At 39.3% G+C, this 15,212-nt stretch overlaps 1 long non-coding RNA gene across 1 annotated transcript in view; it reads right to left on the bottom strand.

Moving 5' to 3' along the window:
- Positions 1-15,212, bottom strand: part of LOC149175993 (uncharacterized) — a 52,592-nt gene that overhangs the window by 36,939 nt on the left and 441 nt on the right. The window contains exon 3 of the long non-coding RNA XR_016258589.1: positions 14,847-14,971. This is a non-coding gene — a long non-coding RNA (uncharacterized LOC149175993). The remainder of the gene's footprint in view (positions 1-14,846; positions 14,972-15,212) is intronic.

Genomic DNA, 15,212 nt, shown 5'->3' with positions numbered 1-15,212 from the left:
TCATGTGCTAAGTTAGTATTTGGTATTTGCTTCATTGTCCCTTGTTAGACTAAACCCTTCTAAACCCTCCCTACAAATATTTGAAGAATAAAGATATATTTTTCTTTCCCTTAATCATCTGGAAAATTAAGAACCTAGATCTCAAACCCTAGGACAAATTAGTTTATTTTCCCTAGTTGTTGGGATTTAGTATCACTCCAAGGAAACCCTAGAATTGTCTGAATCCTAGACTCCATATGCCCTAGATTGAGAAGGCACTAGCCCATATCTCTTATGGCATTCATTTAAATTACAAAAATGTGTGTTTCCTTTTATAGCATGGTAGATTAAGGTTGATCTATAGAAAAATCTTATATTTTCAGCATGTAATAACTTATTCATGTATTCCCTAAGGTTAGACATTGTGTAAATGTGCATTAGAGAAGCAAAAATTATTTTCCATTAATATTTCAGCCATTTTCTAGAGTTGATGTCAAATTTTTATTTGTTGTTATGTGCCTTGTTAACCATAAAAATTGTTGTAACTTTATCCCTAGTTTACTCTCTAATTTAGCCTTCATTTCACACAGTTTATTCATTATTCATAGCTAAATTTGTTGTCGTTATAAACTATTATTTTGTTACTACAATTTGCTAATTCAAAACCCTAATTTATAGTACCTTGAGTATTTTCTTGATTCGATGTGTTTGTTTGCGCTTGAGATTTCACCCTAGGCTGAGGAAGGTAAACCTTCAAGGCAACATCAAACCATTTCACCTCGTAGCTAGCCCTACGGGGTATGAGAAGGCTCTCTCCAGTCAATCTCAGTAAAATATTCAATGGACAGAGATGACCAATACAGTGACACTGATATTAGGCTAGTAAACTGATAAGGAGGGTTGATTTAAAGTTTTTGGGGTTTTTGGTGGCAATTGGAGGGAGTGCAATTCAGGGTGTGGGGATTGAGCTCAGTTTTTGCAGGTGGGTCTTTGGGGCAAGGTAGGAGTTTGTGCTGATGCCTTAAGCTGAGATGGATGATCAAGGAAGAAAGAGAGGGAGCTAAAGAGGGCAAACAATGACTTTGAATCCTCTTTAGACAGTGGAAAACATAAATATTAAACAAAATTGAAAGCTGAGCATGGCATGCATGAATTCAAACTTTATCACTTCTTTTGTTTAATTAGCAGCAATAGAATAAGAGATGGAACACATAAACACACTTACAATGACAAGTAGGAAACACACCATCAACATAATAATCCACAAGAATCCACAATGATGTCTGCAAAACCCTGGCCTTCCTTTTCCTCAAATTGCAGAGATACAAGTAAAATATACAATAGAGCTTCTCCCTCCAGAGTCCAACCATGAAAATGAGCAAGAGAAGGCATAATATAGATGATCTAACTCCTTTCCCCACCTCTAGGGGTCGAGCTCAGCTTCCTAGGAGCTGTTTCAACTAATTCTAAACTAAGCACTAGATAATAGGCAGTCAAAACAACTTGCCTCTAAAACTTAGGTAATCTATCCATGCATTAAATATTCACTATTTACATCAAAGAAACTTCTAGAAGTGTCAAAGGAGAGTAAATGTATCCAAGTGCTATGAAAATTACACAAAAATCCATCATTTACATGCCTCAAAAGTCAACCAAAGTAAAAACAGTGTTTTGCTGGCCGAACTGGTCAAAACAGTGAAATTTCCCTGAGTGGTCGCGCCCCTCACTTTGACTGGTCGCGCGCATTGACAGCTCTGTTTGAGGGCCTTCCCGGTGTCCAAATCAGGTGCAAGATAGCTCATTGGAAAGGTCTGTGAGTCTACTTTCCAACCCCACTGGAATTTCTGAATTTGGAGTTGATTTGACCCCTCAAAAGTCATTTCTCCCAAGGCAGCGTTCTGCAACTCAAAATAGGGGCAGAAAGTCAAAATTTGCATGTATTTTGAGCTTTTGGAAACCCAAATCTCCATATAATCTGAAACCCATCCATAGGCAAGTGTATTTTTGCATGACAATTCCAAAAATGTAGAGTTTTCCCCGTTCTGAGCTTTCCCCATGACTGGTCGCGCGCGGGGTGAGACCACTCAAATGGCCAAAACCTGTAAAATTCTCAAAAATGCCAAAAATGTCTCAAAATTCTCAAAATTTCTTGGGTTTGCTACTAGGAGGAGGCTAATGAGTATCATGGTGAGTGAGAGAGGCCTCAGCCAAGATACGGAGCGGGTTGGTCTTCTTCTTCCCCCTGCGGGCCTCGGACAACTTCCTTTGGAGTATCTTCATCTTTGCTTTGCAAACATGCATCCTCGCCCAATAGTGATTCTTCATGTTTCGTAGCAACCTCTTGTCCTCGTTTGCCTTCTCTAACAACCTCTGCAAGTGTGCATTCACACGGATAAGCATGGATTCCCTCTCCTTGGGCAGCAAGTCACCGGGCCTCCTACGGTTGATGACCACCTTTGCCTCCCCTACGAGGCCTCCACTGTACCTCAACCTCTGTGGAAGAAGACCGGTCATCACCTTGCTCATAGGTTTCAGTGGTTGACATGGTGCTTTTGAGCAAAGTGGAGAAAATAGATAAAGTAAACTGCTGCCCTTGCCTGCAAAAATACTGAGTTGTATGCTGTTTTCAAGGGGAACAAAATCATGAAGGAAATGTTAGGGGAGGGGATTTTATTTAAACAGGGATATTAGGGATAAAAGGGAAAACAGGGCTTATGGTTTTGGGAGACACAACAACATGATTTTGTAATCACCATTCACAGCAATATGTCCTCTGTTTTTGTAAGGAACATGCACAACAATCTTTGCTCTGTTTTTTGTTTTATTATTTTACCATTATATTGCTCTTTTCTCCTTTTACATAACATTTTTTATCCTTGCTGTGTGGAGGGTATTAGGGTTTTGTAAAGGGATTTGGGGGAGGGATAGGGTTTTGTAAAGGGATTTGGGATGAGAGATTTAGTATTTATTGCAATTGAGATAAGATATATATGACATTTGTGAATTTAATAGGAAACAAGGAGGGAATAAATAGGGATTTAAAGCCTTGAAAAAACATCAACCCTAGCATAATGCCTACATGAACAAGCAATCACCCAAATCCATTTCTCCTTACATTTCTTGGTGATAAACATATATATGCAAGCCCATCATTTCATGTTTCAAGCATTCAAACGCACTAGAAGACCCTACCTCGATCAGTTGAGCAAGCAAGAGGGCGATTTAGTCGATTTGGAGTGGTTCTGTAGAAGACAGCTTGAGTGGTCGCGCCCTGCCTGAGTGGTCGCGCCCTTTAGAAAAATACACTGCAGAGGGGTCGCTGAGTGGTCGCGCCCCACCCAACTGGTCGCGCACTGAGCCTGAGTGGTCGCGCCCCTGAGAATGACTCCAACTTTCTACAAATCGCCTCTTTTGACCTCTCACTCGTTTTTGCAAGCTCTCAAATGCATAATGAGGCTATTTAGAGGGAAATTTACTCTTTATAGGCCCAATTTGAAAAAATTAACTTACCAAACCCACTTTCTAATGTTTTTGTTTTGACATTCACTTTTAACACTGTTTTGAGTTCACTTTGTCCTGAATTTGACTTTTCGGGTGCTTTAACTCCGTTCTTTTTGCAGGTTGACCATCTGATGGACTCTAGTGAGGAGACCAGGGTTATTGCCGGCATTTTGAAGAATTTTGAAAATTTTCCTTATTTTTTGCAAATTTCACATGACCTTGGGTTTAAAAAACAGGGCTTTTAAATCCAAGGTATAAATGAGCTGTACCTGATGAAAAATATCAATGGAACATATTAACATACCTCCTTCCGGCTTGCTGGGGACTATTAGACCTCTGACTCATGACCTTGCAGTGATTTTTGACCAAAACCCTAGACCTAAGACTTGGGATTTCAAGACAAAAATAAAACAAGTGTAACACAAGCTCATCAAATGATATGACCTGATCCAGCAAAGCCAAGAAGGGAACAAGGACCAGCTCCTCCATCAGTTTTATGGCATGCCTAACAAAATGCAAAACTGACATTGATGAGACACCTACCTATGCATAATGCAAAGAGCTTTTGATCACCGATGGAGGGCACAAGACCGACACTAACAGTGTTCACAAAATCTATTTTAGGCTCTTTAGACCTAGGATATGATTACAATCTCCTAATACAATGTGAGGTTTAACACTCTCCATAACCTCAAGCCCTCTTTGTTTGTACTTGACTCCATACACCCTTGGATTTACAATGATCTTAGCAACCCGCCATCCACACAACCTCAAGCCCTCTTTGTTTGTACTTCGCTCCATAACCCTTGCATTTACACTGATCTTAGCAACCCACCATCCACTATCCACACAAATCGAATGTAAATCATAAATTTCCTTAAAGAAACGACCCTCGTGGGTTAGCTTAAAGTGAGAGGAAGTGTAGTTGTAATGATAAAATGGGCAATGTTCCTAAGTTCCTCCGAGGTTGCACTTGTGTTTTAGGACTTTACAACTTGAAGTGCAGGTTTAGGACGTGACATAGAGAATAACTTCCACCCGCTTATATTAAGCCATGGTATGCACTTGTAACTTCATCATATATATAATACATATGAAGCCACTTTGCAAACATGTAAAAGCTAAAAGGGTAGAGAGGAAGATTTATAGTTGTAATAGATACAATGTAATAAGTTATTTCAGAGGTGTTTATGTTGGACAATGTGTTTTAAGAGCTGAAAAATTGTTAAACTTAAGTACAACAATTCATTATCTATTTACAGCAGTAATAGATCTAATTTAATAAGTTATTTTCAGATCTATTTTATATTGGAAAGTGTGTACACCAATTCAGTATCAAACATGAAAAATCTAAAGGGGAAGATTTGTGGTTGTAATAGATCCAATGTAATAAGTTATTTTTAGGTCTATTTTATTTTGGAAACCGTGTATTAAGATCTGAAAACATTGTTCCCTTGAAGTACACCAATTCAGTATTTATTTCCTTGCGCTACTTTGTGTATTTGGTTGAAAAGAATTGAAGTGTATCGTGTTGTAAAACATTGTTCCCTCGAAGTACACCAGTTCAGTGTTTATTTCCATAAGCTATTAGAATTTCCTGAAACAAGCACCTGGTATTCAGTTCACAACAATTATTAACTGAACAAATACATGGCTAAGTTCCTAACCAAAATATTTAGCAGAAGAAAAATTACTTGATCTAAATCACATACACATAAACAAATTTCTACCTAATCAACAGTTTTCATTAATTAATTAATCACATAACTTACTTTGGCTCTCATCCTGATAATGACCGAACTGAGAAAATAAATATTACAAAACTGATCACCAGCCTCTCTGCACTCTCTCAGACCCAACACACGCTCACTGAGAAGCCTCTCTCAATATTGTGTTGTTGTTGTGTCTTAGCTCCTCACTTTAGGCTCAATTTATAGCTTTCCTAAGTTAAAATTAACAACCAAAATTAGCTCATCAAGTTAACTAAAGATAAGTAACTTTACTTTAGTAAATATCCTATCTTTAGCTTTCTCTACTTTAACTCAAGTACAAATCATAAATTTAGCTTGCTTTACATGCACATCTCAAGCATGTCACATTCAACACATTCACATGGGTGCAACTCACTTACACACTCTACCTCTTGTATGCAAGCTCTGAAAGAGGCAAATCAAGGTTCTTCTAGTCGAGGCACAAGACTAGAAGTACCTTACGAGCTACAAAACTTAACACTCCCTCTTAGTGAGGGAGGTACTTCAGGGAGAATCTACTCCACCTGGGTTTGTCTGCGACACCACCATGCCATCCGTTGTTGTAGCTACTCCCTTTGAACTAGAACACTTCCCTGCTACAAGCTTCGGAATCCGATTTGAAGACATGTTCCTTCCAACCATGCTTCTAGGATCTGTTAAAAAGTGTAACTAGGTCAGGTCTTCATAATGACATGTAATTATGATGTTATGTAATGAGATGTAAAGAAGAAAAATAAAATTATTATATTGACTTGCTTCATTGGTTTCATGAGAAAGAAATTTTATTTTTGAGTCAAGACTCCTATTAAGAGTCTTTAGGATTTATTTGTCATCTAGTCATAAAATGTTAGAGTCATTGTCATGTAATGAAGTCATGTTACACTTTGTAAAATGTCAAACTTGTCTATGAAAATTATCCTCCAAGACCTTGTCACTTATCCTCATCAAGTCAGCCTACAACGATGGAAGAAACAGCAAGAAGAAGTCGACCTAACCACAAGTGATCATGTCGACCTAAAGGACACGAGGAAAGGTTTATTTATAAGCCACACTCGGCCTCACTTAGAGCAAGCAACTCGACAAGCATTCGATCAAGAAGAAGTGCGAAGAAAAGTCCAACAAAAGAAGTGGGAAGAAGGTATAGCGAAGGAGATTCTTCTAGGTATTGCGAAGTAGGGTTTCTTTTGGATCAACAAAGAGAAGTTTCTTCTTTTGGGGCAACGAAGAAGGGATTCCTTTGGGCCAACAAAGAGGAAGTTTCTTCTGGGACAATGAAGGAGATTTCTTCTGGGTAATCGGGATCAAAATCTAGAGACCAAGATTCTCTAGAGGAAGCTAGTGAAATCATAGAGCAGTTCAAGATTAAGAAGGAAGTTGAGAAAGGAAAGACGCAGAGCATCAAGGTTAGTGACAAGGTTCTTGGGAGGATACTAGAGTCAAGGGTCTGTGTCATGGTCTTGGTACTCATCAATTGAAGATCTAGAAGAATTTTGATCGGGTTTTACCCTCAAGAGGTGCGAGGTTTTGGCCCTAGCTGAAACTTGTCTTTTATTGTGCACATTGGTAAATGTCTTGATGAAAAGAACACAATAATAACATAATGAAGAAAAGACTATAAACTATCACAAGTAAGTACCAAGCAGAGAAATATTTTAACAATTCATGTCGTAGACTTCTCAACAAAACTTTGATCATTAGCATCTAACAATGTCATATCATACCGGTCGAGGCTCTTTGCAGTACCTAAAGAATCACTCTTCCTTGCCACCTACTCCCTCTTAGCAACTGACATTGATCCTGCATCCAAGATCCCCTCAGATATACCCACAGGTTGTCTCAACAACCTGTATGACTGCCCCTGACTGATACCAAGCACTATAGTTGCATCCAAGGTCGCTCCCCCTAAATATAGAAGCACATGTCCATCTTGGAACAAAACTACATATCCAACATCCTTCAAGGTTGATACTGAGAGCACTTTTACAATGAACCCTGGAACAAACAACATCCCTGTCAGCTCCAAAAAATCCTCCTGACTCTAGCTGGAATCTGACACATCCAACCCCCTTCATTACATGCATGGTACTATGAAAATTTCATCTATTGCAACAACTGGAAATTATTCTTCTAACTATAAATTTAATTGTGCAGTTTATTTGCTACGACAAATAATGAATAAAATCACAACTGCAATTTTCACCATAAAAAGGTATTGCGGAAAAATAGAAAGCTGGAAACTGAGAAATTCTAGCACACACAAAATTTTGACACCGTTATTTTTGGACAATCGTCCACGGAAAAGCCCAACTTGGGAAAATCAGTGCAACAAATGAGATTTTTATTATTATTATCCAACAAAAATTTTACGTACAATAAAATGACGCCAATTTGGTGTTTCTATTTGAGAAAAAATACTGAACAAAATACCTGAGGGAATTTTAACCTCCCCTCCAAACAATCCTAGCTCAGTCTGAGCTCTGAAACTAATCCCTAGAATGCTCTGCGTTAACCTCTGTGCAGGCCCTGCACAGTCCCTTGTACTCTCAGCTCATCACTCCTTCTGAATCAAGCGTCTTGCCTATATCTGTTGCTGGAAGTCTCTGACTAGGCCCTCTGGAAACTTTCCCTACCTTCCGCACCTAAAACAACCTGTTTCTACAACCAAATCAAATTTCCCCTCTTGAGGCACCACACAACCCCTGCATAGTGTTATAGACATTTTTGGGCACTGCAACCCCAATCATAAATGTCCATAAAACAAGGGCTCTTAAGTCCCTAAAAGCGTTGTTCCAACCCCTAAAAGAACAAGGTCAACTGATTACATCTTCTCCCAGAAGTTCTCCATGAAAAACTGCTCAGAACTGGTCAAAACTGGACCATCTCACCTGCTCCATGGTCAAAGTGCGCTGCATCCCACCTAAATACACACGGGAGGTGCGATGCATCTTGAAAAGCCCTTCTATGGGGTGCGATGGGCGAGAGTGGACAAATGGCTGGGTCAATCTGCAAGGTGGAGGATCATGAAATCTTCCAGAAATTTCTCCTGTGACACTTGCCTCTCTGCATTCGCCCAGGGATGAGTAAGAGATCATCAATCTCCAAGTGGAATCAAGAACTATCAAAGAGAGGACACTAATCAAATCTCAAAAGCTGACTCACCCCCCTTGCAAACATCTATATACGGATCCCTCATCCCAGAGATCCAGAGGCTGGAATTTTGTATCTTGTAAGGAAGTGCTGCTGGTTTCTTGGTGTAATATCATAGTGTTGGGTGATCTAAGCTTTTCATGAGGTGAAGAAGGGATTTCTTGCTGAGAGGATGATGCTGTGTTAGAACAATTGGTTGTAATCATCTTTGCTATTCTTGATTATTAATAAAGCTATTCAAGTTTTCCTCCACATTCTTGTATGATTGATGATATATGCATTTGTGTGGTCAATATATATCTGGTCCTATATTGTTTATGATAATAGATCTATGTTCTTGGATAGTGTTATGCTGCTTTGATTCTACAGGTGCTCTTTGAAGCTGGGTAGACGAGGAAGCTAGTGGCAAAGATCTATCAGAAGGGAGAGGAATCAAGCAAGGAACCAAGCGCATGACAGAAATTGGTCTCCTTTATTCCCCTCTTATCTATTTCTCATAAAGGAAAACGAAAGTGGTTTTAGTTTGTTTATTTCTAAGGTAGCTACCAGCCTTAGTGGGACTAGCAGCTCTGCATAGACACTAGATTTCCCGATAGCACATAGCCTCCTGGAGGATAAATTCAGCCTCTTCTTCTAACTCCTCCAAAACTGGAAACTCCTCCGAAAAATCTCTATGCTGCCCCTCTACCACCTAATACTGAGTCACTAGCTCACACTGCTGAATCACCTACTACTAGGAGATCGAATTGCCTAGATCACTTAGTATCTGCGACTGGTGTATTCTCCATCTACCCATCGACTTCTTCTTACAAGCCAATGTTGGAGCACCAATGACCAAGATTAAAACTTAATCAAGGGCCCAAATTAATTTCTTGTCGATCCACGTGAGTTTCTAGAAGATTCTCACCTTATCTCGATTAATATTGATTAATTAACCATATTCCCTAAGTTTAGACTTAGGAAATATTTTAAAATCGACTAATAATCTAATTGAGACACTTCTAGGTGGAATTTCCATAAACAATTTATGGGTTATGGAGATCTCATGTGTTTTAACCTCTCCACGAAGTTTCGAGCCTAGAATGCATCTGATGCTACAAAAACTAACACTCCTTCTTAGCGAGGATTGTGTTCTAGTGCTGCACGTCCTGCCACAACACCTTGTCTTGGTACCACCCTCTGTCACATTGCTAATGTTTGGCCATACTGCCCACCAACCACTGCGCAACTCTAATGCTACATCTACGTTGTTGCTGACACTACCATACTACTTCCAACTTGCATCATTCTTCTCTCTATTCTCTTACCTCTCATCATTACCTCTCTCCTCATTTGGACATCACTCACACACATCATTTTTCTCTCTTTTCTCTTGATTGGTTCGTATAGCTTGGACAACCCCTCTCTCCCTCCCACGTGTGGCATAGAAGGACGAAATTTTCAAAAACAAGTACAAGGCGAAATTTCAGAGAACAGACTAGCATTGACCAGGGGTCGTTTAACCATCTTTGACTGCATTTTCTAGGCAGAATTCTGATTTCTTGAGGCTGCATTCTTTGGCACATAAACTGATGTATTTGGGGCAGTTTGACCTGCATTGACAGCAAGACTATTTGACCACAGCATTAACTGAAGTTTGACTAAATTTTACTTAGGCTGGGTGGACTATTTTGGGTTAACTTTGACCCTTCTTGAAGGCCAAATTGGACTATTGTTGACCGAATTGGACTATTGTTGATTGGTTAGGGTTGAGTTTGACAATAGTTGACTACAAATTTGACAGGGTTGTTTTAACTTTGATTTGGCAAGTCAATTTTGACTTTTTGTACTCTCTCTCTCTCTGTTGACATTTGATACAATAATAAGAAGAATTGATCAAAGGGTTTTCCCCACATTGGGGTTTTTCCCTGGCATCAGCCAAATCTGGTGTCTTCTTGTCTTGGTTTGTCTTTTGCTTTTATTTCATGTTCTATCTACAGTTACTGTCAATGTGATTTATTGTTGATGTGATTGCTATTGGAATCTAATTTGGAAATTGTCATTGGTTTGCTTAAAGTACATTGAAGTAATTGTGTTAAGCATAGAACATAGAACATACCATTGTTAACTAAATTTAACATGGTATCATCGCCCAGGTGAAGACAAAGTCCAAGAAAAAGTGAGAAAAGCAATCATCAATGACTGAGGACAAGCTCAATGACAAATCTGACTATCATGCATGAAATATGACTTTGGAGGAGCATGAAGTATTGGATCATGTGTAGGTAAAAGTGGTGGTGGAACCACCTTCAAATACACCAACTGCTGCTAAGACCTTGATTATCACAATAGACATTGGTCGCCTCCATCCTTTGCCTGAACAAGCTTACTAGCAACTTCCAAAGCCATATAGCTTTGCAAGTAGTTGTGCTTGCTGCCATGTACTCTGCTTCTGCAGAGCTCAGTGCTATTGATTTATGCTTCCTGCTACACCAAGAGGCCATCCCTGATCCAACATTGAAGCATTACCCAGAGGTACTTTTCCTGTCCACTGAACTGCCACCCAATCTGCATCTGTGAACCCACATAGTCTGACGTCATCCCCTCAGTAATATCTCAACCCATACTCGACTGTGTCGCAAACATACCTCAAAATATGCCTCATTGCTACCCCATGTTCCCTCTTCGGTTCTACCATAAACTAACTAAGGGTATTAACTACGAAGCAGATATCTGGCCTAGTGTTGACCAAATACATGGGAGAACCGATAAGTTGTCTATACAGGGTGGGGTTGACATCCTTGACATCTGATCATCTATCTTCTTCCAGTTGGTGATAATGGGCATAAACATGGGTCTACAATCCTGCATTTTAAACATCTGTAGAATATTTCTAGCATATCTTCCCTGCCCAAGGAAGATCTCTGTTAAAACTGGCAACTAGGGCCTAGTTCCACATGGGTCATCTTATTTATGACAGCTGATATTTTTCTTGGATTCCTCTCTCCGAGAGGTGTAGGATTGATCTAAAGATCATCCGATTCCGACATGTACAAATGAAGTTATGAATTTATTTTGATTATGGACAAATTGTCAAGGTCGGCCAGCAAACTTATGTAGGCTCAGAAGCTCAACAGTCACGTCTATTCATCCTCAATGTTTGTTATAAATCCCTGATGCCTTAGCCTCATTTGGACACACTCATCCTCACACATCTCTCTCTCTCCTCATTGATTGGGTACGGATTTCTGGGCAGCTTTCTCTCTCACACGTGCGAAGGAAAGGAGGAAGAAATTATTGTTTTGGGAGTTGACAGCGTTGACCAAAATTCTGGGACAGTTTGACCATGTGTTGACCAACAACGTTGACCTATTTGACTGCGTTTTTGGGTGAGGTATTTCTGTTTGGGCAAGCTGCATTTTTGGGCACAGAAATCGAGGTCAAACATTAACTTTGACCAACGTTGACTGCAACTAGCGCTGACTGCAGGTTGGTTGCTTGACCAAATTTGACTAGGCTGATTTTGGGTTGTTTTGAGGGTTGATTCATCTTGTTGTTTGGAGGTCGAAGTTGACTGAATTTGACCAATTATTGAGGGTCAAATCTGCCCTGTTGACCAACGTTGACTTTTCTGGTTACGGATCTTTTGTTGTTGTTATAAATTATCAAATTTGTAAATTGTACTATCTCTCTCTGCTAGACTATCTATAAGAAAAATTAATCAAGAGTTTCCCCACATTGGGGTTTGTCCCTCGCTGGTGCCACATCTTGTGTCCTCTTGTCTTGGCTTGTCTTCTACTATTTATGTTTATGTTCTATCTGCATTTTACTATCATGTTGATGTGATTGCTAATTTGAATATTGATATTGGGCTAATTAAGAAATTGAAGTAAAATTACTCTCAAGCATAGAACATACCATTGTTGCCTAAAATTAATATGGTATCAGAGCTGAGGTTAAGGCAAAGCCCAAGCAAGAGTGAAAGAGCAATCACCAAAGACAGTTGGACAAGGATAAAAGGCTCCATGGATTCCTCATCCTACTTCCCGGCTGAAGACAAGCTCCATGATAAATCTGACTATCATGGATGGAAGACGTCTCTTGATTTGACCTTGATAGGCATGTTCAAGGTTAGTAATGCTAATCAAATTCTATTTCTCAAGAATAAGTTGAAGGATACTAAGAAGGGCAAGGATGAGGACATTCAATCCTATTTCTTGAGGATTACTGAGATCAGGAATGATCTACTCTCGATTGGAGAAGTCATTCCTAAAAGGGAACCTACTCTCACCACACCTGGAGGACTCCCACCTGAGTGGTATGTATTTAGAACCATCATACTTAACAATGATCGAATTCCAAGGTTTGAAGAATTGATGTTGAGATGCATTCAAGAAGAAAGAAGAATGGTGGAGCAAGAAATGCCTTCTAATAGAAGAAACCCCACTACATTCTCTGTTCATGCCAAGAGGAAGAACAATGCGGGTTCAAAGAAGCAAAGTCAAGGAATACTAGGATTCAAAAATGGGAGGAAGGGAAGATGCTTTGTTTGCAATAAGTTTGGCCACTATGCAAGGGAGTGTCCAAATCGAAGGCACACATCGCATGATGATGATCACAATCATTTCAGGGGCAACTTCAACAAAATCGATCAAAAGAATGGCAGGTCCAATGGCAAAGGAAAAAGGAATGGAGAACATCCAGGAAATGGTCGAACCTCCAAGAAGTCAAGGAACTCCAGGTATGAAGAATCCAATGTTGTTAACTATAAGCAAAAAGAGTACTATCTTATATCAGCCCTCTCCACTGCCTCTCCTCCAGACACTTTGGGAAATTGGCTGATTGAGAGTGGTGCCTCAAGGCACTTCACCGGATACAAGGAAGCCCTCTTTAATCTGATAGAAAAGGACACAAACTTGGAGATCATCCTTGGAGACGATGCCACCTATCTTGTGAAGGGAGTAGGGAATGTTACCCTTCAATTGAATCAAGGTAACACTATTCATTTGCAAGAAGTACTATGTACCCGATCTGAAGAAGAACCTGGTGTCCATTTCAGCAATGGAAGACAAAGGATTCAAAGTGGCTTTTATCGATGAAAAGATATGTGTTTGGAAAAAATAAATTTAAAGATGCTTTTACTCTTGGGTTTAGGGTTGACACTTTATATCAAGTTGGAGGAAGTCCATTGGGAGCCATGTCTTGCGACACATCTTTACAATCTGAACTATGCCACCCGAGGTTCGCCCATCTTCATTATAAGGCCCTACCTGATGTAAGACAGATGGTGACAGGTATGACCGGTTCAAAGTCCAGCATGAAGGTCTATGTTCGAGATGTGCTGAAGGAAAACTTACAAGTGGACCATTCCCCTCAAGTAATGGCAAGACCACAGATATATTACAATTGATCCACTCTGACATATATGGTATGATGCCCTTAAACTCCTTGGGAGGATACTTATATTATCTCACCTTTACGGATGATTATTTTCACAAGACCTCGATACTTCTTGAAGAAGAAGGATGAAGTGTTCACCTGGTTCCTATTGATTTAGGGTTTCTGTCCACACGTGTGAAGATCTCAATAGTATACTTTTGTGGATTTGACAACAGTTAAAGGCATACATTTAGAAGCCTCATTCGGATGTGTAACTAGGTCTACAAGGTCTCCTAAGGAAAGCGAAGAAGGTTCTCTCTAAAGGGAAGTAAAGAAGCCCTAATTTTCTAGGGTTTCTCCTAAGAAGAAGAAAGTATAACTTAAACAAGTAGCAAAAAAAGGATGAAGTGCTGAGGAGCAAAGTGCCGAAAGACAGAGGTCCATGTGCCGGAAGTTATAGTGCAGAAAGAAGAAGGATTTGACTTATGCTTGGAGGATATCCTAGTTAAGGGTCTAGGGTTTTCCTCTCAAGAGTGGAGAGGTTTTGTCCCTCGCAGAGAACCAAACTTTGTGTTATTGTTATTTTGTTTTGGTAGCAATTTGATGAAACACACACACTAATAAGAAGAAGAAGATAAATTGTCAAAGTGCATCACAAATTGTTATCAAGTAACGAAGAATCACACTACAATACTTTGACCTAGATTCTTCAACACAAATAAACCAACATAAATGCGAGCACGTAGGCTTCTATAATCAACTTCTTCAACTCGCATAAACTAAAAGCATAAATAACACCTATCAAGCAACTACCAAACAAACTAAAAGCTTAAATAACGCAACTAAATAACAATTATCAACCAGATCGCAACTATTCCGTACATAATGATAATTAAAAACTTGTGAATTATATACATTAAAGATAAAATACCCAAAACAAAACAAATGTGGCCTCTGAAGCGTGCGTCTCCTATCATGTTCTTTCTCAATCTCAAACCACTTTTCATCTTCTTTCTCAATGTCAAACCACCTTTCAATTCATTATTAGGTCAAAACCAATAAGAAAAGCAATTTCCAAAAAATTTGATCATTTCAAAAATGCGTATCTACCTGATCCGGACTAACCATATTCTTCGACGTTTCTCCTTCACTAGCATATCATCTCATCTCCTCAATGGCTATATACAAATTCGTTGTTTCTCCTTCACTCGAACATCGTCTCATCTCCTCAATGGCTACACACAAAAATTAGAAAACAATCAGAATCTGCCACCACATTGATTATATATAAATGAGATAAACAGCCCAAACGAACAAAACGTATGGAAGAAAATGTCAGCCCTTTAAATTGAAACAAAAGCATCCCTTGTATCATCTACTTTCTCAATAATAAATCCTCTTGTTTAACCTACTGCAAATCGGGGCTTATTTCAAATCATTCGCTAGACCAAATTAATAACCAATAATTGCCAAAGG

The sequence above is a fragment of the Pinus tabuliformis genome, chromosome 4_1, assembly GCF_031772625.1.
Source record: "Pinus tabuliformis cultivar Carrire ecotype Pingquan chromosome 4_1, CPIR1, whole genome shotgun sequence".
NCBI classification, from domain to species: Eukaryota; Viridiplantae; Streptophyta; class Pinopsida; order Pinales; family Pinaceae; genus Pinus; species Pinus tabuliformis.
This window is presented reverse-complemented; position numbering and strand designations above follow the sequence as displayed.